Source organism: Psittacula echo, assembly GCF_963264785.1.
Source record: "Psittacula echo genome assembly, chromosome: 6".
Taxonomy (NCBI): Eukaryota; Metazoa; Chordata; class Aves; order Psittaciformes; family Psittacidae; genus Psittacula; species Psittacula echo.
The window spans coordinates 35,758,737-35,786,660 of NC_137743.1; the positions used below are offsets into that span (position 1 = coordinate 35,758,737).

At 38.1% G+C, this 27,924-nt stretch overlaps 1 pseudogene across 1 annotated transcript in view; it reads right to left on the reverse strand.

Moving 5' to 3' along the window:
• The window catches only part of LOC308223238 (von Willebrand factor D and EGF domain-containing protein-like), a 193,152-nt pseudogene that overhangs the window by 98,294 nt on the left and 66,934 nt on the right, over positions 1 to 27,924 (reverse strand). Inside the window, exons 6-11 of the transcript in view lie at positions 27,365 to 27,500; positions 23,364 to 23,581; positions 20,488 to 20,561; positions 12,815 to 13,081; positions 9,694 to 9,872; positions 5,117 to 6,033 (exon numbers count right to left, since the gene is read on the reverse strand). The product of the transcript in view is annotated as a von Willebrand factor D and EGF domain-containing protein-like (transcript). The remainder of the gene's footprint in view (positions 1 to 5,116; positions 6,034 to 9,693; positions 9,873 to 12,814; positions 13,082 to 20,487; positions 20,562 to 23,363; positions 23,582 to 27,364; positions 27,501 to 27,924) is intronic.

The window sequence follows — 27,924 nt, forward strand, 5'->3', positions numbered from 1 at the left end:
GGAAAAGATACTTGAATTATGTTGATGGCCTTTTTGATCTTGGGGAAGTTTTAATTTGTATCTATAATTCCAGCCTGAAAAAATTAGATGGAGATTTGGTTTAGAGTTAATGGGAAAATATATAGCCAGTCAAAGAAGTTGCCTTCTCCTTCATTCATTACTCATGTAACTTCTGGAAAAAACTTTTTCCTAACATTTTAGAGTTAGCATTTCCAGTATCAAGATACATTCTTCTATTTCTTCTGTCCTTTTTAAAAGAAAGTGAAAGAGGCAGCAGTTTCATATGTCCTGCAGAAACCTAATTCAGTTCTTAATTTCTCTTCCTTTTCTTCCCTTTCTACAGAACCTCTACTTATTAGTACAAAAGACCAAAGGCTTATCCCACCTGTGCTTGCGCAGTGCTGATTGCCTACATGCTGCCAGCTAGGTCAGGGTGCCTGAGCTGCTGTTAGAGGGCTTAGGGTGTTCTGATTGGAACATAGCTTTATTTCTGAGATTGATCTTGATTCTTCATCTGTAATGGCCTTTCTGGTGTGAAATCCTGGCTTTAATGATGTCAACAGGACTTCAGTTCTGACAACTTCCAGGCTTTTGAACTGCCATTTAAGAAGCATATATTTTTTGCAATATACTGTAGCACTTTGCCCTGCAAATAGCTGTGAGATGGCATGCATACCTTGGGGGTTCAACTTAAATGACTCTATGATTGTATGGTATGTAGAACATTCTGCCTATGAAATGTAAAAACAAGCAAATATCTTTAAAAATGTTGTGGATGAAAGTAAAAAAATGAAGAAAAGCTAAAAGTGAAGCTCACACTAATACTTTTCTTGCTTGTCTGTACCAAATTAACTAGCTGACCTTTTCCAAGTATTATAATGTCAGAGTGATTGGCATGCCACAGCTAAGATTTAATTCTCCTCATAGGGAATCTGACCTCTGGCTGGACATATAGGTCTGCTTTACATTGCAATTACAAGATTGGGTACTTTTATAGAGACACAGTTTCTGTATTTTTGCATATATAGAAAGAATATTCTAGATCACTCATAAATGAATTCATAAATAGTCTGTAATACATGGAGGTCATTGCAGTTCATCACATTGATTCTGTCTAGACTGTGGCAGTACTTTTCACTCTTCATACTTAATGTGGAAATCAACTTCTTGTGTGAAGTCGTCTCTTAGCTTCTTTACAGTTATACAGAAGACACAGGAAAAGGTTCTGCAAATTAATCATGACAGTTATTACCTTGATTTTAATTTTTCAGGAATATTTTTTTTTTCCTCAATTTTGCTCATAGTCAGCTTGTTTTCAAATGCTTCATCATCTCCTTATTTCTGTGTGAGAGCCTGGACATTCAGCTTGTCTCAAACGCATTCCATACATTACATTACATTCCATACATTCCATACATACACATTCCATTCCATACCTACACATTACATTCCATAGTGTGAGTCAGAGACAGAAAACTGAGCTTGTCGCAAGCAAATCCCATGTGCATTTGACCATGGGAGGTCTTGATAGGATTGTTCTGACCCCTTTGAAGCTGATTAAGCCTCCACAAGGATGTGAAAGGATGACTCAAGGATGAGCTGACTAGAGCATGGACACAATGATATGAGGGACGATAACCCTCAGGGAATCCCATTTTTAGAACTGAAATTAGTATAATTAACTAATTAATCACTGGTCTTCAGTAAATTGGCAAGTATCCAGTGAACATGCTGAGAAGTTAATTTTCAATTTGTTCCCATTCTCTATAAAGGGGCTGACGCTGGGGGAAATTCATACTGCCTCCCACTCACCCACCACATGGAAAAGCCAAGGACTGTTCTGGCACTGTGCTTTGGGAAGAGTTAAGCGGTAGCAATCTATGGATTCAAAGGTATATTTTCTGAAATGTTTTGCATTAGTAGAACCTATGTTACAGAAAGTGTTTACAACTCTTCTGATTCCCATTGCCCCCATTTGTAAATACCATGATACCTTAGATAACTTTGGTCAGGACATGGATCCTTTTTATTTTTAGTTTCCTCATTTTGGGGGAGAAAAAGCAACAATCCAAACAATGCAAACCAAACCCATCCAAGCAAACCCTGGGTTTTTATATGAAGGATGATCCCTTCTTTAACAAAGAGCCTCTCAAAAATGTTGATAGATTATTTTTTTTTGTTAGTCTGTGGGCAGAATTTTTGAGTAATTTTACTTGCTAATGAGGTGCTTTCTCCCCTAACTCCCCATTGTAATGAAAAACAGGTTGTAAAATATTTTGAATAAATATTTTCTTTAGGATGTGCGATACACAGTAAATGCATAAGTAGTTTTACTGTCTACTAGGATATTTAGGAAATGGCAAATCCTCCTTAAGATCCTCATTTCCATGCATAAAACAGCACAGAGGTTTCTGTGGACTGAGGGGTCTGTACCTCTGAACTGCGCTCCATGTTCAGAGTTTTACCCTTGTACAAGCTGGTAGATAGATTTTACAGTTAGAAAAAAAATTAATCAATATTTCACAAAAAGGATTTTAGTGATTAAAGTTAACTCCCTCTCATCTCCCTAGTATGGTGGAAAAAATTAAAATTAATAGTAAATGTTCCCTGGGTCAGGTGCACCCCTTGGAAGACGTACCCTGTACATGCAGAGAGTTATGCCGTACAGAGAGTTATGTACCATGCAGAGAGTTATGCCACTACCTTTTCCTCAAGAAAAATAATAAGTACTGGTGGCTCAAAATGGCAATTTCTACTAAAATTGTATTTAATGCTTTCTTTCCTGAGCTCAATTTACTTAGCCAGAAAGCATTCTTCTCAAGAAGTTATTCTTAATGTGTTCTGTAGGTTTTCTTAAATAAAAAATAATATTTTTACTTAAAGTTTACACCCACAGAAAATATTCTACAGATGTGAGTTAAAAAAAAAAAAAGCAAGTCCTTAGCTGAAGCTAAGATAATGTGGGTTGTATACAGTATGATAGAGAGAAGAAGGGCCATTTTCTTTTTAAATCAAACATTGCCCTTGAAATGTTGGGAAAACTGCATGGGAATTTTGGAAAAGGGCCTTCTGCCTTGTGTTAGGAAAACTGCTGAAGCTGTCAATGTTAATTTTGTCACAATACTAACAGACTCACTCCCAGCAAATGGAGCAGTATAAACATTAAGAGAAATTTATACTTTCCTAATTGCAACTGTGCTGCTCTTTTGCGGGTCCAGCACCAGGCTGCTTTCCCCAGGTACCAGGCTAAGATGTTTATGCTAAAAACTCAGCCTCCATGGACCAGCTCTCAGTGGAGACACCATGGGAGCCCTGGAGTAGCAGGCTGGTTTTCCAGGTGAGTGGCACTGGAGGGAACAGGAGTCTGCTGGGGGAAGTTGAAATAACAGTGATTCTTTGGAAAACTAGAGGGAATCATTTGATGTACTGTGAACTCTAATAAACCAGCCTCCCAGAAGAAAAGTGATTTCAAGGAAAGAGCAACTATCACATTTGTCTCAGCTGTAGAAAAATGAGAGACGAGCAAAGAAGGGGGATCAGGGAGTAGTAATGGCTTATGGTGTCTTTGCCACAGCTGATACATGTTTGTTTTCACTTCTCACCTCCCTGTGCAATCTCAGCTGTGCTCTTTATTCTGTCCTTGTTTATATTTGATATCGCAGCAAGAAGAAAAGGTGCCATTAGCTTTTACTTGAAAGGTCATAATGAAGTTATTTTCCTTTAATCTGAGTGATTTCAACCATACCAAAATAAAATAAAATTTAAAAATTTGTCCTAAGTAACCCCACTAACCTGAGCATTTCACAGAGAAATGAAGTTAAGACATTGAATTGTATGTTGGACTATTAACTGCAAAATTGCTCAACTCGCTTTGCAGTCACTAGTGTCAGTTGTTCTCTCCATGAAAGAGAATTAATTTCTCCACACCTAAGAAATGATCCTGCAAGTTTTAGCCTGCCATTAAAAAAAAAATGCAACCCACCCACACCCCCCTGAAAAACAAACCCAAACAAAAAACAAATGTTGGGGTATATTTAAACCATTTTAAATCAACACACTGAAGATATTGCGAAGTATGTGGGTAATCCCATCCCAGCTGGTAAATGCATTGGGGTGTCAGATGTGTCACTGAGCTACTGGGGCTGAATGAAGATTTTAATGTCTCAGCTAAGCTATGGCAACTGACCGTAGATATGTTTACCTGTCCTAAATACAGAATAATGCTCTAAGCATCATAGAAAAAGGCTTTCCCCCACATTTGGTTTGGGTTAAGAGAGCATACCTTGTCATTTCAGTTTAGCTGTATTACTTCTTAAGCTGCAGGACCTCAACTGTACGGCTGAGCCTTAAGTACCTTTTTGTAACTTCAAGCATAAGCTTATGTGGTTTGCTGAGGCAGGGCTTATGTTTTGAAATTAATGCTAACATTTATGCATGTGCTTAGTTTCAAGCACTGTCAGTATTCACACCGGACTTGGGTTTATCCGTTGAGAGGCTGAACTGTAAAAAAGAAACAAACCTAGTGGGATAGTCTTCCCTGTAACTGTAATACATAAAAATCAGCAGAATCAGGTCTGCAGGTTCAAATACGTCCTATTTTATGTAGCTATTTTATGCCTTCGACAATGTTACCTGTTAATTTTGTCACTTTCAATTATATATATATATTTTTTTTTTTTTTTTGTTACTAGTAAGGTGTTTCAGATTAATTTTCAAATTTTATTCTCTGTTGATCAGGAGGAAAAAAAGAAGTATCTATACAGTGTTAACATGAATATTGACCACAAGGTGAGCAGGATCCTCTTTTCTGTCAGAAGCTTGCTTGTCAGCATGCTGGTGATATATCAGATGTAAAGAAAATCACTTCTGCAAAACCAATTTGCTAAGGGGCTTGTAAAATCCATTTTTAAAAAGTTACTCAGGCAAAAAAGTGAAGGACCAGCCAACCAGATATTTTGATCTTCTCTTCAAGGTCAAAACCTCATTACTATTTCATCAAATACCTTACTGGTAGCACTGTTTGAAGAGCAAACAACTCTGTGCAGATGTTCTACGTAATAATTCTAATGCCATGTAAAGATGGGTAGGGTAGGAACAAACAGAATTTTTTACTTACTTTTGGCAATGCTACAATCATAGTAGCTGTGGTCTTCAAAGCACTGGCAGCCCAGTTCAGTACATTGTCCGTTGCCATTACAAAAAGCAGGACACCAGAGGACAGTTAGGATTTCTTGCTGGTTTTCTACATGAAACATACTGTTTCTGTTTCCTAGTACTTTTCTTTCACATTCATTTTCCAAAAGGGCTATCAGTGCCTTCACTGAAGCCACATCATCTTTGAGCTGCAGACCTAAAAGCATATATCAATTGCCTCGTCCATCTGTTTTCCAAGGAGAGCTTCACACACTAAGCCAATGGTGGAATTTGCAAGAATTTGGTGGCAAATCTCCAGAGCTTTGGCAGCTGTTAGGCCATTCGGCGTGGGTCATGACAGTGGAAGCTTCATCTGATCCCCTTCAAAGTAATCCTCTGGGAAAAAATACGCAAAGCTCTCTGAGTCTCTCTGGCTTGGGCCATGCAATGGATGAAAGGTTGAGTATTCATAACAGTCATCTTGCCTTTTTGCTCACCTCGGGGCTTTTGTTGGTTTGGTAGAGTTAATGGAACTGTTTCTTTTCATGGAAACATTGTGTGCAAGAGGTTTTAATTGGTCCTTGGGCCTACCTCGCTTTTGGACTGATTTAGGCAGATGTTGATCAAAAGACTTGGTCGACAGCTTCTCATCTTGTTTTAAAGCAGACTCTGCTTTTAAGTGAGTGACAAACTCTGACGTAACATCTAGATATGGGATTGCAGAGCTATAATCCACATGGCCATAATGGCAACCAAAGGATTGTGAGAAGGGTTTCTGAAAGGCATTCAGGATTTTTCTGGACTTAGTGCTCTCATTCTGACGTCTGCGGTAATTTTTTCTTTCCTTCGCCTCAGAAGGTGCTGGAGTCTTTATCAAATAAACTCTTTCCTGGAGGTATTCTGATTTAAAAATAGAAAGAGATTAGAGGAAGGAAATTTTCAGCAAATTAGTTTACAATAGCAAGTAAACTTTCTTTCCCCGAGGCTGGGGAATGTATAAATTCCCAATCTACCAAAGTACTTAAGAAAATGCTTAAGTTCAGTCTCTGTTTTCTTTGGTTGTTTTTGCACTGCCCTTCTTGAGTTGTCCTGTACATTTTTAAGCACTATATGCGGACATTTTAGTAACAGATGCTTAAGTGCGTTGCTGGAGCATTGCCTAGCTATTTGACTTCTCTTTGCAAAACCTCCTTTAAGGTACAGGTTATGCTTTTCATATTATACATGAAATAAGGCCTTAGATTTGTCCCCAGTATGACTTTGGTACTGCTTGGAGAATAATTAAAAAAAAAAAAAAATTTTCTTGTTTCAAGTGCTTTCTTATGAAAATCAAATGGGTTTTTTCCTCTAAAAATATTTTTATGCATATTTCATTTCATTCTTGCCTTCTAATGGAGCTTTCTTTGCGTTTTTCTTTTGGCAAAACAGTTTTCTATTGATCATAAGTCTAGACTATCAAATAAGGTGAAGTGATTGCTTTTTTTTCCCCTTTTTAATTTAGTCCAGCTTTAATGATGAATGAACTTTATAAAGAGTTCAGTTTGAATAACCAGCCATGATTAAAGTTTCTTCAGAATTTTCATGAGTGTAAAATTATTGATCTTATTTGTCCAGCACAAGAGGAATCCTAGAGCTTCATAGCAAAGGATATGCTTCTTGTCTCAATAGTTTGCATCAGTTTACTTCCAGCCAAATTTGAAATAACATCAAAATTTTAAATTATCTTGGCATTAATTTTGTCTTGCAGCCAGAAGATAGATGATACTTCAGGAAAGTGAAAGTATTTGGCAACATTTTGGAGCCACTAGATACTTTTATACAAAATGCAATTGCCTTTATCAGATTTTTCCAAAATACATTGAAAATGGCATATATGAGTTTGACCATTGATACATACTAACTTTTAAATAAAACATCACAGTGACACAAGAAAAATTAACCAATTTCTCCTTCTGAAACATGAGCCTAGACATTTATGAAACCATTTTTCCTAGTGAGAGCACAGCAGAACAAAATGTGATACAACAAGACGGTGTTCATGCTCACAGAAATGCACAAGCTGTTCTGCACTTCCCTACAGTCTAGGATGATAAAACACATTTGGTGACTGAGGGAGTGCTGGTCCTTTGGAGAATGCAGTTTAGTGTCTGAGTCAGCGCCCCTGCGTGCCCTGTTCCCCTGGCTCTGCAAGGTGGTGTTACCTGCAGCTGAAGCTGCCCAGACTTGCATCATGAGCTAACTGCAAACCAAAACTAAGGCAGAAGTAACTCTTACTTTGAGGGAATACTAAATAAACTAGAGTCCAGGGTAATTATCACATAATAGATAGATAGATAGATAGATAGATAGATATCACATAAGCTGCTCCAGAATAGGACAGAAACTGAAAACAGAAATGAAAATTTCAGTAAACTGAAGCTCTTTTGTCTTGATACTTTATTGAAACAAATTCTTTTGTTATTCCCACGTGAAACCAAATACCTCCCATCCATCCCATCCTGGTCGATAGGATGGGGATGTATGGTGTGGAAATGATGGACCCACTGGAAACCACATACTTCCTCACAGGCATGCACATATAGACAGCACCTCAGAGAGCTAGGGTGTGCCTTCTGTCACCTACATAAGACGGCTAGACTATCATTCCTCTTAGCTGCCCATTATAATCAAGGAAGAACTAAAGACAAGTTTTTCAAACTGAGTTGGATATTATCATACAGAGAGACTCCAAAATCAATAGCATTCCTGCTGGTTTCTTGAAAGATTTAAAAAAGTAATTTGCAGAATTTATTTTACCTACTTAAAATAATGTTTTAAAATTCAGCTCTTCTTTATCTGAATGTTATTTAAGGGCTGGGAGGCGGTGATGTTGTTTTATTGTTTAAAAGTTGCATTAGAAAGCTGGTCTTTAAAAGAGATCTGTGTCATTCAGAGCCCTGCAGATGCTTGAGAGAGGTGGAAGCCAGGAAGAGTGGACCTGCCAGATGGTGGGCACTCAGACTAGCTTCATGTGCTGAAGAAAACCTGACATGATTTCAGTGTTACTTAAAATGAAATTAAAAAGAGCAGCAGAAAAATCCCCCTCTCAGTTTTGTTTATTACTGTGTCATTTCTCCATGGGTGGATCAGGGATCGGTCCAATCTCCTCTGGTGATGGCTTTAGCCTTTTCATTGGCTTGTTTTTTTAACCAGGGTCTGGAGGGTTCTTGAGAATCCACCCTTGAGAGTACTGCAAGGTGAAACTCATCACCTCTCTTGCCATTCTCAGTTAGTAGGAGCTTCTCCTGCCTTCCCTGAAGTATCTTGATTTTATGTGCCAAGCACTAGAAAACTTCCCAATGTTTTACAAGTAAAATCCTATGTAGTGTGCTTTGGCTTCTGATCTTTCAACAAACTTGCCTTGAGCTGGTCATTCTAAGGATCTTGTTAGCCTCTTTTTGTATAGCCAGCAGTTGGTTGATTGGTTCCTGCAGCAAACTAGTTCTCCATTGCCTTTCCAGAAGTAAACTCTCACTGATAATCACATCATTAAGATGTTACAGATGGCTACTGTACAGTTTGTAAATACAGGTCAAAATTGCCATTAAATTGCCATTACTTAGGCCCATTTAATATAAACAGGATATGGTAGAGATGTTTGTTTATTTTCTGAAATGCAGTAGGTCTAAATATTTATACATATGCATTTATAAGTATTTGTGAATTTTTATAAATAAATCTATAAAAAATCTATCAAAAAAATAAATTGAAATTTGTGCTAAATTCCCATGTAGAGATTAAAAGGTATGTTAAGGTGGTACGCCTTATTTTTCCTTATTTGCAAAACATACTTCACAAACAAACCTACACAGTCAACCTATTAGGAACACTTCCTGTTCAGCAACAGGATAGAAAATGTTCAGCTATAGGAACTAATAAGGACAGGGATAGGGTTAGAGATAATGATAGGGATTGGGATCGGGATCAGGGTAGGGTTAGAAACAGGGATAGAGACAGGGATAGGAGCAAGGACAATGATACGTTAGAGCACCAAACTCCTGGCTTTGGTTCCAGATCATCTGCCTCAGAAAGTGCAAGTTTTCAAACCTCACTGTCATCATTAGTAGAGTAGATAGTAAGTTTTAGCATGGTACATATATTACCACACTTTGTCAAAATGTAATATTTAATCTCTACTCACATACTGTAATTAGTGTTCAGGAATAAAAGAAAAAGGGAAATACTCTTAATTAATCACTATTGTCAGTTATCTATGTTTTCTAATATGGATGAGAACTGCATTTTTTTTTAACAGCTGAGTGAGATCTTAACTCAGGTGTTTGCATGACATCATTTGCAAATATAAACCTTCTCTTACTAGCTGCTTATGTGTATTGTGCTGACTGAAAAATTACGCCTCTGTGCTGTTAGGGTGGTAAAGGGTCTCCAGGCTTCCCTCCTTAGATTAAGCAAATCTCTCTGTCAGGTCATTAGGGAAGTATGTAATGAAATAAACCTATCAACACCCCTTGAAACAGTGCTACAAAGCATCTCCATGGGGGATCCTCTCTGACTTTGTACTTCCACTCCTCTATGAAGTCTTCCTCGGGCACATTGCTCAGGTCCTTGTGACTGATCCCATCAAAGAGACCACACAAACCTCTGGTGCTGTTGAAGTCACTGCCCAGCATTCTCACCATCAGACCCATTCCCCACTCACTCACATCAGCTCAAACAAACACTCCTGAAGGGAACAGGATCTGAAAAGGCAGAAAAAAACCCCTACTGAATTAAAGCTGTTACCAAGCTTTTTATGCAATAAAAACTGTCCCATTCTATAAACAAAAATATCAAAGTAGGACATTGGCAATGGCAGAGGTAATTTAAGATCACTTAGATACACTATAAATATCTATTTGTGCTATTATTTAGCTTGCTTTCAGTTTCTGTGGTACGAGTAGCTGATAGCATTACATAAATATGAAACTGCATGAGTACTTTCTTTTTAAATTAATAATTACATCCATTAAAGTTTCCCTACTGGTAAGTTACCAGCGAATTTTTGAAGTGATTTCCATGACAATAAGACCACCTTGTGTCTTTGCCTGGGAAATAATTTCTTTCAGATAAACTGCCAAGTGTGAAAAACAGCTTTCTTCCCACTGAAAAATCGTTTCATTTTCCAAGGCCGGATTACCCAGAAAATGGTTGTGTTTTAAAGTGGATAAAGCAATTTTCTCATTAAAGAACTTGTGGTAGATTTACACTGACCTTTAAAAGAAAAAAAGATCTTGAGGTTAAGACAAAGAAGTAACTGTGTGGATAATGGATTTTTCAGATTGGTGTCCCAACCAAATAATAAGAAAAAAAAAAAAAAAGAAAAAATCTGTTCAACTGAAATGTGGTTTTGTTTGCTTGCTTTATTTTCACAGGTAAAAATTAAAGTTTTTTGAAACTGATCTGGGCCAGGAGCAGGAACACTCTATCCTGATAAGTAACCTTATTTGGTTTTTTATCCAAAATTAAATGTTTTCAGTTAATCTTAAAAAGTACATTAAATAGTTGGAAACATCTCATTACAATAATACCAAAATAATTATTTTCCTTTTTCTAAGTGACCCCTGCCTAAGTATAATTTATGCAGCCAAATAATGGCAGTTGATTTTTTTTCTTCCAGTGGGGATTTTTTGGTCCTTTATATGTTCCTCCTCAGCAAATCCATTCACTTTTGTGAAGAAGCAACTAGCTTATATTTGTATTTTTGTGCTGGACTCCAAAGTTTGCATTTTGGCTGAACTAAACAATAACCTTCCCCATTTTAGCTTCCCAGTCATCTTTTGAGGAGTGAGAGTACTTTCTGAAGAGCTTTCTTTCCGTGAGTGATTTCCTTGTTCAGCTGCAGAGTGCCACTGATTGCAACAGCTGGGGACATTATGTTTTGAACTCGGGTTCTCTGTGTTTTGACCAGGGCATTTAAAGCATCCTTTAGAAAAAGATATTTGATATGGTGAATAATGGAAGTTATCATGTAAATAAATAAAGTTCTTTGAATACAACAGAAGGTGGTGGCTGCATCTCCACCTTGGCTGTACCTTCATCTTGGCTGTATGTTTTGCTTCCCAAAGTAACCTTAAAAATTTAATACGTAGAGCAGGAGAACTGCAGTTGACACAGTGCTGGGTAGGATCGGATTTCCTTCTTCAGATAAATATGTGCCTTCTAATTACATGCTTTACTACAGGGAGGAGCATTTTCTACAAGGCTGCATATAAAACTCTTGCACTCATGACTGTATTAGCTGCTTCAGTCTTGCATGCTGTCTGGATTAATATATCTAGATGTGGATTTGTTTCAGTTGTTCGGAGAGCTGTAACTTTCTCCTCCTCAGCCTGCCTCAGGCAAGGCATCCCACCTGCTACTAAGGAGCTAAAAACTGCCCAGGTTTTCTGTAACCCACCTGGATTTAAGACTGCCAATTGGTTGAGGCTTCAAAGAAGCTTTTGTGAGACATCAGTTTGCAGAGACATACAGTGACTGACTGCTGGAAGCTGTTACCTTGCACAGAAAAGAGAGTGACTTAACCCATTCAAAGCATCAGCCTGAAAAAGCGTAGGAGTCACAGGGGAACCAGCTCCTGCACTTTGCAAAACTGGCTGTTGAGTAAATTGGGATACAGCATGCACTGTGGCCTGATCAGGGATCATGTTTGTTGCTGCACATTCCCATTCAGATCAGGGAAGGATTCAGATTCATGTCCTGGGTATGTCACGATTTGTTGTGCTGAGACTTACATGAGGTGTAAATGAGAATAGGGATTCCTTGCTAAGATTATTCTAGTAATAAAAGAATAATTATATAGCATTCAGTTGCAGAATGAAATGACAGCTTGCTTCCTGCCTTTTCTTTATTCTATAATTAACAGATATTCAATTACTGCCTTACTAAGATCTGTTCCAAGCGAGATCACAAGAACAGCCAAGCACAGGCACTCCCTGCATCGTTCTGGCTCTACTGTGGACCTGTCTTCACTCAGAACATTTCCTGGCAACAAATCTTGATAATAACAACTGTAAGATAAAATTATCTTCTTGGTCATAATTTATGGCTCTTCTCCTCACCAAACCCCTTGGTGCAGTCTGCTTTTATTCTTCCAGTGACTTCACTGGATTAGTGTGGGTAAGTGATACTCATGCAAAGCATCTTGTGGCCATACATTTTTTAGGCAAATACTTGAAATTGTATCAAATGTGCATTTGCAGCCCGTTTTCATGGCTTTTAGGGGCTATCTGGATCTGATTAACGTTGCCTTACTGTTCCTCTCTAAAACTACATTATTCTGCTACCTCTGATCTTTCCTTGAATATTTATGTCATAAGCTCTGCAAAGTAATTTGCTTTATGCAATACAGTTGAGTAGTGCCTAGCATAAACAAACTGAGAGTGGATTGCCATACTGCAGAGAGTAACAATAGTAGCACTCTGCTGTGACTCAGTAATTTCCAGAGCTATTTGTTTTGCTTTACAGTTTGTTAAACTAACACTTCAACCAGCTTCTTTCCTGCATCTTGTTTTTTGGTACATTTCCCTGCAGGCACTCTTGTGGCTTCAGATAGATATTTTTGTAGTGACTTCATTAGTAATTCAGAAATACTAACCTCACATTTTTAAAGGACAACAACAAAAGTACTCAAATATCCACATACTGTTATTTTTCTCCCTTTGTAGGACTTTAGGATTTTGACATGTGGTGATGCTTCGGTGCTTCTGATGGCTAACTGGGATCTGCTTTCCCGGAAATGGCCATTGCAGGTGTCCAGCACCACGGGGTCACCCCCTTCTCGTGCAGTCACACCACAACTGCAGGCAGTGGCAGAGCGGTGGCCTCCACAATGCCACTGCCGAACGTGCACTTCACGTTTGACACACTCTGGCACAAAAGGAAGGTGCCAATTTTATAGTTATCATAGTGCCTAAACAGCAAAGAACAAAAAAGAAGACTTAGAGACCTAGAACATCCACCTGTGATGGGTGTTTGTTGGTACTGTACAACAGCACTCCTTAATCAGACCAGTGTAGTGGCTGGCCTTGAAGGAGGGAAAATCAACTCAAGGGGAAGCATTTCTCCAGCAATGTAACCGAGGGAACACTGTTGCAGTTATTAGCTGGAAGTACATAAGAATTCATGTGACAAGTGGGTAGCTGTTTCCCAGCTGCTGCTATGGCAATGGGAACGGATAAAAAGGATATTCATTTGATAAAAAGCAAATGGGAAAAAGTCCCTGCCTCCAGGCCTTAATAAATGTGTTTTGGTGCTAACCAAATGGTTTACAGCATGATATTCTTCAAAGCAAAATCAGTGCTCAAATAGCCTCTTCTGTGACTAATCACTAACTTTTACAAGACTGACTGTGGCTAGGTAAATACTTCATATGAAAAACTGGGATTCTACTGAAAACCTGTTAAAATGAAGTTGGTCCCTCCCCTCAACAACTTCCCTGTAAGCACGACTTTTACTCTAAATGGATTGGCAATCAGCACAGTGCAGTGTGTTGAAAAATTTGAGACTTATCTCTCTTTACAGAAAGTCCTTTCTCCATCTGAGTAAGCAGAATAACTTTAACTTTGGAAGTGCTTGCCCTCTGCACGAAACAGGTAAAACTCATCCCACCTGCAGCCCTTTGGCTTTTCTCCACAGGGACCTGTGAGAGGATCCTCTGCTTGTTCTTTGCTTTCTTATTCCAAAAGCTTGCCTTATTCTTACTCTATTTTATTCTAATGTGATAGTGAAGAAAACAATAACTTTATACTTTGTATATGTTTGGAGTTTTCTTCTCACAAGCCAACAGCTGCCATCTTTAAAAACAATGGATGCTTCTACTTCCTTTTAAGGCGCTGTATTTATGTTTAAACATAATTTCTCTGAAATTAAGTAATATGGAAGCTAAGCTATAAGCTTATAATCATAAGCATTATTATTTTCTTCAATAAAAAGATAAAATGTAAAAAGGAATGTATAAAATACCACAACTAAACAACAGGTTTATTTTTAAGCATGGCCATACAAGCATCAATATTTTTTCAGTCTATTAGTGTTTCCTATACAGAGGAACAAATGGCTCAAGAACCACATTTTTGTTAGCATGTATATATCTGCATTTTCTTTCTCTTCAGATTAAAAGCCATAGAAAGCCATGTAGCTTAAGACACAGTAAGAGTTTAAACTCCAGCTGATTTTCTATGCTAGAAAATACATCTGACTTTATCTTTCATCTTAGAAAACTTAGTGAAGTTGACCATAAACCGATAAGATTTTGAATGATTCTGTTTCATCTTATTTTCTAATCAGGTACATAAATTCTAAGTACACTGAGCAGATGCTATTGCTAAGAGTGATTAGAACTAAGGACAACATAAAAAAAAAGATAATCTCTTTTTACATCACATACTAGCTCCATTTAGACATCTTCACAAGAGAGACAGAGGAGACAGGATATTTTATGAGAATCACCTTCCATGGTTTCCTTCAACAGGGGAAGCTTAGAAGGAGAGGGGTTTAGAGAGGTTGATGGAAAATAACGCATCAAAATGGCTGTAGACAGACTAATCAGCTGCATGTGGTAAATAAAACTGTATTAGCGTATGTATATAAATATCATTGCTATTATGGGAGTTATTTACTGCTTATTAAGCATTGATGCCCCATCCAACTTTCCTGTAAGTCACTTATTGTCCTTCAATTAAGTCATCGCATAGATTGCATAGTGGTTAACAAATCAGCAATGTGTCTAAATTGAAGTTTTCAGTTCACTTGAATGGATAATTACAGTCAGGTAAAATTTTGTGATGTTTAAACATCTGTAATTCTCAATGATTCTTTGGACAACATTTGAGACTTATGGGACTAAAAGCATGAAGTAGAGTTACTGGAGTTTTTGCACAAGGGAGCTCTGTGTATTCTTTGTGAGCCAGGTGCCACTACTTGTATCTGAATTGGCCTCCACAGTTCAATTCCTCATCCTGCTTCACTAATAGTCTGCAGCAATGGATCTACAGGGTAGAAAGGGATCGCTTCCCCATCTATGTGTTTGGGTTGTTTTTCAAAGGATGCAGGAAGTTCTTGTCCTAGCGTGAAGTCATGGCTCAAATTGTGCTCTTAATCCAATAATTATAAAATACTCTTTAAGTTTTTGGTTTTGACAGCGAGATGTTATAGGAATTAATTCAGTTGTTAATTAATTTAATTAATGTTAATTAATTGTAAGAGAGTGACAGAAAGGGATTTAAATATATATAAATAATTGCTACTAGTAGTGTTAGATTAACTAACAAAATGGGCTTAGTGTTTACAGAATCACAGAATCATCAGGTTTGAAAGGATCCTCCAGAGATCATCTAGTCCAAACCCCAGCCAAGGCAGGACCTAGAGCAGGTTGCACAGGAACATGTCCAGGTGGGTTTTGAATGCGTCCAGAGAGGGAGACTCCACAACCTCCCTGGGCAGTCTGTTCCAGTGCTCTGCCACCCTCAATGTAAAGAACTTCTTCATGTTGAGGAAGCTCAGCTTTATCTTTTTATTAATTCAGTTATTAATGTTGCTGCTCCTAAAGATTTTCCACCACAGTTTTGGCACCAAAAAAATTGATTTGTTGACATGTCCCTCTAGGCTCCCTCTTTCCTTGCTTGTAAGATCTATTTTATGCTAGTTGTGACCCTAGGAAGTGCTGGGCGATGCTGGAGGATGTTCTCTGGTTTCAGAGTGCTCACCACTAAAGAACCAATGGTGTTGTTCTTGGGGACCAAAGCTGCTGGTTTGCATTCACAGTCACTGGATGCTTGGGAATATAAAAACTTCTACAGACTATCAAAAAAGAACAGCACCACTGTCAGGGATGCTTATGCCCAGAACTTAGTTGCAGGTTACTACAATAAATGCCATTAAAGCCAACCAGAAGTGTGAAGCTGTGCAAGCTGAGGGATTTTGTGATTGAACAGGAAATGGTGCTATTGCCCCTGTGATAATATTGATGGATAGATAAGCATCATTGTTTGAGAAATCTGCAAACTCTTTTTCTGTTGTAAGGTAAGATGCAAAATAACATGAATGATACATGTAGTTCACCAATGAAGAAATATTTCCCTTTTTATATTTTGCCTTAAAAGGATTTTCTGCATATTGAGTTTTAAGCTAATACTTCATATTTAAGAATCTACGATTTATGGCATGAAAAGCTTTTCTATTTATAATGTGCCATAACTTGTAATGAGGGCTATACTTCTGCTTTACCAGGCTTTCACATTTGTTTAATTTAGAAGGTACTTCGCTATAAAAGGAAGTGCTCTCTCTGGACTTTAGCTGGTATAATTAACACTATTTCACATCTATGCTCCAATATGCACAAATTGATTGTGCTTACGCTCTAAAATATGACGCAATCTTCTTTGATTTTCAGTCACTTCCTTTGGTCAAAAGGAAGATTACATGATAAATATTTGTACAGAAATATATTAGCAGGAGGCATACCAAAGAGGAGTGTTATCATTAGAAGTGGGAGTTAGGTATTTAAGTTATGTAGTGAATAGTTAACTATGTCAGGTGTAATGTGAGCTCAGTATGTCCAACTACAAACTGTTGAAAACATCACTATAGAAGTTACAAAATGAAGTATTGCAAAATCTCACAAACAACCTATATACTAGAAGTGACCATTTCAGTAGGAAAATTTCACTACAAAAAAAAAAAAAGGTCTCAGTATTTCGATTTTCATGACATTTAAAATTTTTCTAACCAATTTGCTAAAGAAATTATTCTAATAAATCTTTTTAAACCAAGTTAAATTTTAAATTTTAAATGCTTTTCATTTAAATTTTGGAAAACAATAAGGGTTGCAGTTTTCTGTTTTCATGTTTGATTTTATCTTGGCTTTTCCCTGTTATGTATTTTTCCTTCTCTTCGCAAGCAGGAGTTCACAGTATCACAGTATGTTAGAGATTGGAAGGGACCTCAAAAGATCATCTAGTCCAATCCCCCTGCCAGAGCAGGAACACCTAGATAAGGTTACATAGGAATGTGTCCAGGCGGGTTTTGAATGTCTCCAGAGAAGGAGACTCCACAACCTCCCTGGGCAGCCTGTTCCAGTGTTCCGTCACCCTCACTGAGAAGAAGTTTCTTCTCAAGTTTAAGTGGAACCTCTTGTGTTCCAGTTTGTACCCATTACCCCTTGTCCTATCATTGTTTGCCACTGAGAAGAGCCTGGCTCCATCCTCGTGACACTCCCCCTTTATATATTTATATACACTAATAAGGTCACCCCTCAGTCTCCTCTTCTCCAAACTATAGAGACCCAGCTCCCTCAGTCTTTCCTCATAAGGGAGATGCTCCACTCCCTTAATCATCTTAATTCGTTTATGTGCATTCCTGTTTGCATAGAAAACTCCTACTGTTTTACTGTTGGCAATGTATTCCCATCATTTGACCTTCTCTTGCTTTTCATGTGACTGTCCTTCAGCGGACCATCCCCAGGACTCGGGTGGAAAGGGTGCCGAAGAGACAAGTGGTCGCCACCTACCCACAGCAGCTCTGCCTACATTTTGATCTCAGAATCTGATGGCTCCTTGTGAGCTGACCTACAGGATTTGTAGTGGAATAAATGGATTTCCTTAGGTTGTATTGTTTGATGGATGCTCTGCTGTTAATTCAGAAGCAATTTTGATAGTTTATTAAGCTTTCTTTGCTGCCTTCCTTGTAGCCATATAGAGGTGGGTAGTCTGCTGTTCCCTTCAGTACTCTTTGACTAATTGTGGATCTTTCTTTTCTTTCCTGCGTAATGTTCTCATCTGAGCCTGTGTCTACATTTCACTTACAGTTGATATAGTGCCAGATGACCAAGAGCTGATGCTATAATCATCCTCTCAGCCTAATGCTTCATAGTCCTTAGGAGAAGTTTCTCTTAGCTTTTTCTCTTCTCTTGCTTCACTTTGCATTCTGCAGATCAGTCTCTCTGATACTTATTACTGAGGGACACTCATATGATTTCTTACTTAAGTCCACAAGATTTTTGTACGGTTCTTCACATCACCTAATGCACATGTCATTTCAAACATGATATCCCACCATGTACCCTCTTATGACCAAAAGGGAATGCTTCAGTTCCTTACCTCTGTGTTAGCCTTTATCTTTAGGATACAGGTTTTGTATCAGGGCAGAAGCAAGACTTGCATTCCCCATTCCTTAAGTACAGAGCTTTAAAGTAATTTGCTAATGTGTTAACAGTATTTTGGATAGGCAGACAGAGAAGTAACTTAACTGATGTATAATAGGGTGGCATAATCATTACAGTAATTGAAAGAGAAATTATTTACAATAATAAATGGGAATATAAGTAGGAGTAATGGAACTGTGAAATTATGGGTAAGAAACTTGGCTGAATATCAAGAAGTGATATATCTTATTGAAATAACCTAGTTACTGGGATGGCTGGAGCTCCATCAGGTTGGCTTATTTAAAGCTACACTGGACAAAACAGTAATGAACGTCTGTCCTCAAGGAAGACGTTATCGAGGGGGCAAGCTATCCTGTTTTTTTTTTTTCTGTTTCAAGGCTGTGTAACTCTGAGGCAGGATGCCAAAGAAGGATGGGCTTTTCGAAACTCCCTGTGCTCAAACAGAATTGTAAATTGCTTAGAACCATAGAACCATAGAATCATAGAATGGTTAGGGTTGGAAAGGACCTTAAGATCATCCAGTTCCAACCCCCCTGCCATGGGCAGGGACACCTCACACTAGAAAGCATTTCATGAGTTATCAATAACGGTGTCAAAATGAGTTATTCAAATAAAATGGCTTTATTTTACTTTAGACCTTTTTTCCCATAGAAAAACAATGTATAAGTATGCTACATGGCTGAGAGCACTTCCCCACTCCAAGAGGCACTTCGCAATAATTTATGACTTCCTAAACACAACAACCTGGCAGATTACTCTCCATTCCTAGCCCTAAATCAGAAGGGAATAGTTTAGAGACATGTAGAGAGTTTTGAAAGAATATTCTAATCTCGTTTAATATCCCAGAGTTGAAATAATTGTAGATACATGAGGCATGGGAATGACTTTGCACCTCTTGTAGCTCTTCTGCCTCTTCTATATATTGAGCAGCCAAACTTGCAGGAAACAAGTGCCTGGCCACATTATAAATGATCTTCAGCAAAGCAGAAGGGAAACTGGAAAGTCCTAGATGTGCAGAGCTAATAGTCTAGCTGAGACTACCCAGTTTAGGTGAAATCTTTATTTGAGGCAGATGTACAACCTTTAATGGAGGCACTGCCTTTCTTACTTAACATTTCATAGACCCACTTCTCCAGATTTGATGTCATTTCAGATGCTACCTCCAGAGCATGCTGGACTGAAATTGGGATGTTAGTATATCGAAATTCAAACATCACACCTGCCAAGCACATGTGGATGCTGTGTGCCTAAAGTCATCTGTGCCATTAAGAGGTTAATGGCGGAATGACAAACCTGGAATGTGATCTGAAATGCTAGCAACTTTGATTCAAACATGCTAGATGCAAACTTTAAAAACTTTCTGTTATGTTAAATAGCTGGGGTAAATAGATTCATAAATGATTAGGGAAGTTAACTGAAGAAAAGCTCTCTACAGTACAGGCTGTCAAATACAAAGATACTATCTTTGGCTCATTAAGTCTTCATGAAGCTTATTGGTCGATAATAATTATACTGCTGGCCAGTACAGGAGGGCATACAACTTTATTTCTGCTCTGATATTTGCCACTTATCATCTCTGGACTTCTATCTGAGGCAGTACAGCCATCTTTATGGGTTTTTTTGGTTGTGATTATGACCGTCAACTCCGTGCAGAGATGCAGCTGTGTATAAACCAGCTCTGGAAATCGAAGAACGCAACAGTATCTTTGGGCTGAACGACTTTGTATCAGGGGTTACTAAACTGCTGAGAAGGACCAGGCTGTCCCTGGGTGCTGTGCTGCTACCGGGAGGTAATGACTCACTGGTGTGGAACTGGGGTGTCGCTGTCATGATGTCACATGGTGTAGACACCCTCCTGAAGTCATTAATGATGGTCCTGTTTGAAGAACATTTTTGAATCTGACCTTTGTCTTGTAAAAATTATTCAGACTCAAAACCATTGCCATTTCAAGATTAATCCATTTCTAGTCCTTTTGTTAAAAGGAGTATAAACAGCTTGTGGGAAACCATGTAAGTTATTGAAGCACTACACTACTCACTATAAGCAAACTAGTACAACACTCTTTTGCTATTCTAATGTAAACCCAAATGCATGCTACATCCAGAAACTGAAAACTCAGTAACTGAGCCAGATTATTTTGAAAAGGAACACTCACCATCCATCAAATGTGATAGTGTGTGGATCAGTGAAAGAGTAGCAGTTCCCTGTTGGGAGGTCTTGAACTGTGACCTAGTTAAAATGAAATGTGTAATGAATACAGTCTACACAGCGGTTTTTCTTCATTGTTGTTCCTCACAAAACATTAGGGGCAGGATTCATGTGTCAAGTACAAAACGAAGTCTGACTTCTAAAACATGATTGTGAATGGGTACAAGATAGGCTTTGCTTCCGAACAACAGAATTTAATCACATGCAGTAAGGAAGTACAAAGTGCTCCTATTCCATATGATGTAATGCTCTATCTTTCTTTATCTAGTAAAAAGTGAAGCTTTTTTATTAAAACTTTTTGCTAAGTAGATTATTCATGGAAATTATCAAGAGAACGCTCATTAAATTGGACTAATTTTAATGCTTGAAGTATGGTTTAAGATAGGCTGTAATTAAGTAGCATTAGCATATTTTAGTAGGAGTCATGGCCTGTTCTCTAATTTGACCTTAGATTTCCTGATACAGCATCTGAATGGTTGATTCATATGTTTGATATGCAGGTTATTGGTGGGGTACTGGTGATGAGGCCCCTAATCCATACACTGGAGCTGTATGCTTTTGGCACATGAATAAAAGAGGAAAGGATCTGCTACAGCAAGACAAAGGGTTCAACTACAGCAACAGAGACCTTCAGCTGCATCAGCTCTTGGTTACTTGGGCACAAGCTGATCCCACACAAGGTCTTAAGTCCTGGCACCCTTCAAGAAGATACACCTGTGAAAGCCAGAGGTAAGGCAACTCCTTTTGAAGCTGCAATACCTGAATCTTAGGCAGTGCTGGGCATTGCAACATCTGCTCAAGATGGTGGGGTTTTTTTCATGGCTGAGTATTCTGCTATCCAGTTCTCAGAAATGGAAGACTGGGTTGTGTAGTGGTTTGTGATATGAAGAGCTCCCAGTCATACTGGTGGGAGTGATGAAGTGTTATGGTTTTCCCATATCTCGCCTGCCAGGGCTGTTAATTCTTTGTTCACTCTTTGCCCATGAGAAGTCCAGAGGTGCAATTCAGTTAGTTCTACTACGATCCACAGAGCAGGGAAGAAGAATGGCTGCTATATCCTTGTGCAGTCTTTCAGTGACAAAGCAGACCTCAGCTTTTAGGAACAGTGGTGAAATCAAATAAATAACTAAGAGGGTGAAGATAGAACCACATTTCCTGACAAAATTCTTCACCTGTGGCAATACATTATCTTGTTTTTCAAAATGCCGCTTAACAACTCACAGAGACACTGCTTAAACACCCACCAGTGTCTGGCACACCTAACGATTAGAATCTTGAGGACTAAAAACCTCTTTGAACAGCATTTTGATCTGAGGTCAACTGTATAATTTGTATCTACAGTGTGATATAACGGAGTATCTCAGAATTTTCCCATTCTCTCCATGGCCACAGACTTCCTAAGTGAAACCTTTGTATAAGCAAAGCCATGTGGCATTTTCTGTTCTGCTCTTTTCTTTCATGATTCCTGGAGTGTATGCAAGTCTTAAGTATAGGCATTGTTACTTTGCTGAAGAAATCTGCTTTATCAGGTGTCTGAACTTCTCAGGATGTTTTGCTCACGATTTCTGTTCAATTTGCAGATAAATCAAAAGTATTTGAACAAGTCTGAAGGACTAAAGATTATGTGGGGTTTTCCTTGATATGTTGCAGGAACTGTGTTACATTAAGGCATCTAATTAACGACAAAACAGCAACAGGGAAATGGGGAGGAGGAAAGGTAGTGTCTATTAAGTTTCCATAGATCAAGTTTTAACTGAGATAGATGGAATTTATTATTAAAATTGATTAATCCAATTTCACACTTTCTACATTTTCATATTTTAATGAAAGCATTTGTAACAGCAAGAAAAAAATGTGGGTGCACTACACTGAATTAGCTGCAATTTCTGATTTAAGAATCCTAAAATGTTTAAAAGAAGCCTGTGCTGGAGAGGAAAGGATATAGTCCCATGCTAGACATTTTACCTTTGAAGAAAAAAATTCTTTTTGGTCCTGTTTAATCTCATTTTCTCATGAGTAAATCCATAAAAATTAGGGCAATGAAATTATAGATTTCACTGGTGGTTTGCTTTGGTTACTTAATATATACCAGCTTGGATGTGCCATTGCTCTGAGAAATTTAGTTGAGTCATATCTGTGCTCTGGTTTATTCTTTCAGGCGGTGGGATTATGGCTCTCAAACCTCCCAGCCAAGGCCTTAAAACAACTTCACAGACATTAGGCTGGTCACTCCTCACCAGACTACTTTGGCCAGGCTTTCTGCAGGGAAAGCATGGTGTTTCTCCCTGATTGCTTCTTCTTATTTTTATTTTAGACATGTGCAGGAATGAATGAAGAAATGGAGCAGCCGCATGTGTTGCTGGGGTGTCAAGGTGAATCCTGGCAGTCACAAATTGAACACAGCTCTGTTGAATTCCGTTCTCCTTTCTCATTACCAGTGATACTGCCTTTCCTCTGCTTTTTCATAAACCATTCTCTAAACCCTTGGTTTTCTCTCTCTTTCTTTCTTGAAAAGGTATTAATTCCCTAACTTAGGTTCTCCCTCTCTCCTCTTTCAGCATACACAAGTATGCCTGGTTACATCTATAATCCACCTGATGGTTTAACTGATGTGCTAACTAATAATCCAACCTAAATCTGTTAAAGCACAAGTCTATATAATATTTTCATTTTCTTGGTTTATAAAGAGGCTGTTTTGGTTTACTCTCCTGACAGCTGCCCCCAAGTATTTATATGCTTCAGGTTTATCAGCATCTTATTTTCTTTGATACTGATCCTCCCACTTAAATTCAACACGTTTTCCAAATTATTTTAGGACCTGACCTTCACATCATTGGGTGTGTAAGCCCTCCAAAGCAAATCCCTCCATCTGATTGGCTCAGCTCTGATGTGGCTCATGCGGTTTCCATCCTGAGCAAAGTCTGTCACTGCTGTCACTGTCAGCATGGCAGCTGCACAGCTGCTTTCCGAGCAGGGCACCCGCAGCAGATCCACCTGGCATGATGAAAGGGCGATGTTTGGAGAGGCCAGTAGCTGGCTATCTAAAAGGAACACACTGAGTCTGACAAGAGCTATTCAAATAGTTGCCCATTCCCTCTTTACCATCCAACACAAATGTTTCCTATTCCAGGACACGCATGCCTTGAAACCAGATGGGGTTTGCATGAAGACAGTTGTGACTGACTGAATCTGGCATCCCTCTGCACATTTTTCTGTGCTTTTTTTTATTTTCTTTTCCCATGCAGTAGACAGTTTACTAAAACTCAGTGGTGCTTTTCTTTCCACAGGTGCTCATATTTCTGGAATGACAGTCTTATCTTTATGGGTCCATGAACAGGGAATGAAGATGAGTAGTTCTCATGACAAAGAAAGAGATGAACCTGTGTTTCTATGAAACATTAATCTTTCACTAGCTTTATTATAAGCAGTAATTTAATTTAAAATAAACAGAATTTTGATCTGGAAAGGTAGTGGTTCTCGAATCAGATTTTAGTAAACTTTGGATCCATGACAGGAAGGCAAGTGCAGCAGATTTGTATTTATGGTTTTGGCATAGTTAGCTATGGTGCTTTGCTTTCCAATCTGTAAAATGATGGTCATTTTATTTCTATCTTTTGCAGAGGCATTGTGAGGATAAATTCACTACAAGAATGTGGAAAAGTAATAGGCTATGATGGTATTGGCTATGTAAATATCTCTGAAGGATAGGGATGTGATGGGTTGTGACAAAATTAATATGGAAATGGAAATGGCATCCCAAGTCAATTATGCAGATCTGCTTCTACGTGTCTTATCCTTCCTAAAGGGACCTCTTCTAGCAGCAAGACCGGTAATGTCCACTTCTTTTGGGTCTTGATCCTTCATCCTGAGGTCTCATGTAAAGGACAAGCCAGGATTTTTATTTCCATAGATGTGTTTTTAAATTACAAACACTGAATTATGCTAGCATTGGGTTCTGAGCCATCTGCATTTTACAGTGTGTATGTGCTGCTCAAGAAGCCACCCAGCCTTTCATGAATCCTGTGTTGGGTAAAAAATTAAATTGTGACCCTACTGAAGATAGTCAGATTCTTGCTGCTGATTTCAGGACTGCCAGCATTTTTGCTGAGTATTTAGTTTTCTGTCCCAGACCATTAATTATCAGCTGATAAGAATAAAGTTCTAGAAATGGTGGCAATGTAATTAATCTCATATGAAAATAAGTGATTTTCATAACATTTTCCCCATTTGTAGTATTACTTAATAATTTATAGGAGGTGGCATTCATGTATTTTTGCTATTTCTAACATAAAATCATAAAATAGTTAGGGTTGGAAAGGACCTTAAGATCATCTAGTTCCAACCCCCTTGCCATGGGCAGGGACACTTCACACTAAACCATGTCACCCAAGGCTCTGCCCAACCTGGCCTTGAACACTGCCAGGGATGAAGCATTCACAACCTCCCTGGGCAACCCATTCCAGTGCCTCACCACTCTCACAGTAAAGAATTTCTTCCTTATATCCAATCTAAGCTTTCCCTGTTTAAGTTTTAACCCATTACGGTTTATTCCTTATGGAAAATAATAATAAAATAAATTTAAGTTAACCCTGTAGAGTTCTATAGGAACTGAACAAAAATCCTACAAATGTTAATCATATATTATCTCTCATATCAAGTCCTTAAAAGGCTGCCTCACATTTTATAGAAAAGTCCTGGCTCATTTTCAAGGTTCTTGATTCGTTTAAATTGGAGGTTTCCATAAGGAATAGTTATTGCCAATACAGCCCTGTGAGTTGTGCTCACAACCCAGAACAAAAGTTTAAAATCAGAGAAAATCATCTTGTCAAAATAGTAATGATAAACTTAACAGCTGAACTCCAGTGGCTCTACTGTGCCTTGACATTCATTATGATATTGTCTGAACTTGGGGAGATATTTCTGTGCTTGTAATTAGCCTTCTTATCACTTATTCCCTACATAATTAGCACAATAATGTGGATTCAGTCAGACGAGGAGCTTGTCAGTTAATTTATCTGGTATAAACAAATCTCAGCTAAAACAGATTTTATTTTCAGTTTCTAGCACTGTGGCCAAACTTGCTTTTTTCAGAAGCCCACAGTATGCCTTCAGATATACTAACAGACCCTAAAGACAATAAGGGCACAAAACAAACACGCAGTTATGCAAACACTAGCAGCAGATACTCAACCTTAAGTATATATAGGTATCTCAGTTAATCATAAACGACCCAAGTGTCACCCAGGGAGACAGGCTCAGGATGGAGCAATCAAAGGCTAGACCCAGTTACCAGTTTCAGCTGCAGAAACAAGTTGATTTCCACTTCAGTAACAACTTCCTTCAAAGATTAGTTAACTGGCTGATTTGTGCCTCCATTCTGGCACCTCTGGGCACCAACACATCAAGCCCATTGACAGCTTGAAAACAAAGCTGCTTCCGTAGGTCTTGCCTCCCCTCTTTCTTCCAGTCAAATGCACAATGTGGGACTGGAGAAGACCCTGGCAAGGGGTCAGCCTTAGTTTCAGTGTGATCAATTGAATTTAGTCTTCCCCACTTGAGAACTCCTGGACTATGCATTCATTGCCAGAGAAAATATGAGTTAAAAAAATTATTTTGACAGTTTATGTAACTAATTCTTACTTGATCCTCATAAATGGTAGGTGTCTTAAGTTGCTTGGAGTGTATGGGGACTGGAGATGTGTTCCCCCCCCCCCACCTCCGAACTAGCCTGTGCTTTCAGCTACTCAATATCTAAGAAAATCTGTCCACATGAGCTCAGCGGATGTTTGCCTGATGGACCAGCAAAGACCCCAAGCCAAAAGCAGTATGTAGAACAGAGCAGCACTGAGCCATGGATAAATGAAAAGTACTTCACGTACGAGAGCCAACACAGCTGCTGGAACCATAAGGTGCTGTTCAGTTTAAGATCATTGTGTTATGATACCATTTGAATGATTTTTTTCTTCTGTCTAAGGGCTTGGCTGACGGTGAGGTGAGAAAGGGATTTAGAAAAGGAAAAATATCAAGAACTATCTAGGTTTTGCCAAACATTTTTTTGAGCTGGCTTTTTGTGGGTAGAGAAACTGTGGCTGTAATCCTATCTCAAAATGTTTTTCTCATTGAGTCAGCTATGAAAAAGAAATAAATATCTTTTTAGAGGAACGGTTTGGTGGTTTATTTACTGCAAATGGAAAGTAAATATTTATATGTCCACCTTGGTTAGGCATGATATTCCAGCAGATTAACCTGAGGAAATCATTTACTGATTAAAAGGGCAAGAATTTTCTAAGTGGCATTGTCAATGTTTTCAAGTAAAAAAAAAAAAAACCTTTAGAAAGAGGATAATGTATAAGCATAAGAATGATGTTTTTTTTCTGTATTAAGTTAGACAAAAACTGTAAGCTGGCAAAAGAAAGGAAAAAGGCTTCAGTTCACATTTACTGAATAATAAATCTGCAAGTGAGCTTCTTATTGATAATTAATGAAATTATTCTACCTAAGATCACTGCTGCTACAAAAACATAAAATGGAATTTTATACTCCTGGAATTTAAAATAAGTTCTCCCACTCACAGTTATTTCATCCATAAATCTCAATGGACTTAGGTTCAGGTTTCTGCTAGTCAGACTTTCTTTTTTTTCCCCTAGGAAACCTGCATGATATTATCATCTATTTTATTTTGCAATCAAATGTATGACCTAGCTTGTTGATTTTATGGCCCTTTGTTGTTATTTACATCTTATAATTTCTATTAGAATTCATTGTAACATAAATGCAGGAAAAAGTAAGCACATTGATTCAATGCCGATATATAAAACTCTTACCCAAATCCTTAATACTTAGCTGCAGAGTAATTTTACAGGAGTTGCCATGCTGTGGACAGACAATGGGTACAGTACTCAGAATGGTCAAATCATGTTCTTTGCCATCCTCTGCAATTTGTAATGATTCTGGTAAAAACTGGAAATAAGAAAATAATTTTTACATCATTTTGAGAGATTAATTAGAAAATACTAATATTTATGAAATTGTGAGTGGGTTTAATCAATTATGAAAATATAGAATTGCTTGTAAAATAATAATCTTTGTAATAATCCTCATAATAATAACATTCACATAATTATATTTTACTTTATAAGGTGAAATTGTTAAAATACTTTGCAATTAAGAAAATATTTGCAGTTGTCATACATAGTGTCTAACTGCTTCTGTACTCTGCTCTAGGTGCAAAGTGAGTGCAATTTTTGCCCCTTTCCTCTTCTTTGCTATGGCAGGAAGATGGATTTCTCTGTACATAATACATTACAGCTTTGGTGTCTCATGTGCTGGGGAGAGAGCTCAGGTTGTGCCATTTTTGTCTGTCTGTTCTCCTGGGACAAGAGCA